Source organism: Octopus bimaculoides, chromosome 27 (genome assembly GCF_001194135.2).
Source record: "Octopus bimaculoides isolate UCB-OBI-ISO-001 chromosome 27, ASM119413v2, whole genome shotgun sequence".
In the NCBI taxonomy this organism is placed as follows: Eukaryota; Metazoa; Mollusca; class Cephalopoda; order Octopoda; family Octopodidae; genus Octopus; species Octopus bimaculoides.
Window position 1 is genome coordinate 20,686,022 of NC_069007.1, and position 1,903 is coordinate 20,687,924.

Consider the following 1,903-nt stretch of genomic DNA (forward strand, 5'->3'; position numbering starts at 1 on the left):
TTCGAAGACCCTAAGGGTTTAGCAATTTAAAAAGATTGGACTAATGATTTCAGTAGACCGTGTAGAACCAGCATTGGGGAGAAACTGTCTATAAATAATTTAGCAATTTAAAAAGATTGGACTAATGATTTCAGTAGACCGTGTAGAACCAGCATTGGGGAGAAACTGTCTATAAATAATCTGTAGGAGGAAACTAATAGCTATATATATATACCTAAAACATGCAGCTAGTTATTGCCAAAGCGTTATTTTTACTTTCAATTGGGTTTTCCCCACACTTCAGAATAGTTTTCAATCTAAATGCCGACAAAATTGGAGCATTAACCCTTCTCAGAGGTTATGTCACACACCACTCCTGTTTGGCTTTGTAGGTAAGGCTAATGTCATATTTTGTAGCACTTGTGGCTGAGCAATAACAATAAGCCTAAATATATTGATCACGGGAATTCCAGTCATGAACCATGTCCACCACCACCCTAAATTTTATTTCCAGAAACTGTACCAAAGCTTATTTATACAGTTGTTTTTTTTAAACGAGTTTAAATTTGGTATAGAAAAAAATTCGTGATGTAAGACATTCTGACATTTCTAAAGTCACCATTGTACATCCCAATGACTATTAGGAAAGATGGGATGGTCACAATTACCAGGTCTTTTTAAAAATTTAATTATTTAAAGTACCAAGTTTTAAAAAAGATTCAGGAGTACGAGTCCAATGGCCAAAAACAAAAGATGAAATGAACTTAACTTCCTAGGTCAGTATTGATGCAGACTGAGCTGAGGGAAAAGAAAAAAACTTGGTACTTTTATATAAAAACCTTGTACTTTTTAAATATAAAATCCCGGTACTTGAAACTCCCATCGATGCTGCAAGTTGCTTCCTTTATTTAGATTTTTACCTTCACCCCCTAACGTTTTTTTTCTCTAATTTTAGCCAGTCCTAGGAACATACATTTCCAAGTGTCCCCATGCATCATGATAGATACACCCACCCACCTACCCCAACCAGACCAACTTGGTACTTTCGAGGAAGCTTTATATCACTCAGAACGTATGAAACGGGGGAGGGGACTAAAACGTCTGAAAACAAACATGGACGATTAAGGACAAACTTGTGTAAATATACTATGGACAAGCAAAGGGGTTTATTTGTTCAATTGTATACATATTTTAGCCTACACCTTCCTTGAAGAAACCAGAGACAGCAAAGTATATAAGTTCCTTTATTCCATCTCCATGGTAAAAAATGAAAAGCGGATGTTTAAAAAACCACACCAGGCGTTTGTTTGATCGCTTTTGTTTTCCTAACACGGCATGGAGTCCATAGCAAAGATCAGCTAAAGGCTTTTGGCATATCGTACACGATTTCAACACCAACAAGAAAAAATATAAACATATATAAGGTGTCAGTAAGGTTAAGTTAGTTTTTTTACGAGGACGGTAGGTTGAATTAATTAGAAATAACAGCTAATCTTTCACGAATCGTACATACTCTATCATTGTTACGTGCAAAGAGGGATGGACGGGAGCACACTCGTATCCGCATTAAACTAGAAGTGGTCACGGTTGAATGCGTTTAAAATATAGGTTATGCTATGCTTGGTCGGTGCTGAATCGGAAGTACTTAGTAATGTAGTTTGCTTGCTTGCTTGTTTCATCGGATTCCTGACATGCTGGGGCATCACGTTAAAGGGGTTTTAAGTTGTACTTGGAACGCACCGACCTTCCCCAGTACAATTATATTTCTGAAGCCTACCATAAACATCCTAGGGTCACTTCTGTCGAACCGCCAGATTACAAGGACATAAACAAACCATCTCCGGATGTCAAATGGTAGAAGCGAACAGAAACATGCATATACGGGGAGCTTCGCCCAACTTGTTCCCGAATTTCAATCCAGTGG

The 1,903-nt window shown here is 37.7% G+C and overlaps 1 protein-coding gene across 1 annotated transcript in view; it reads right to left on the reverse strand.

Moving 5' to 3' along the window:
• Positions 1-1,903, reverse strand: part of LOC106883909 (mRNA decay activator protein ZFP36L2) — an 18,521-nt gene that overhangs the window by 2,526 nt on the left and 14,092 nt on the right. The gene's annotated exons all lie outside the window — the stretch shown is intronic.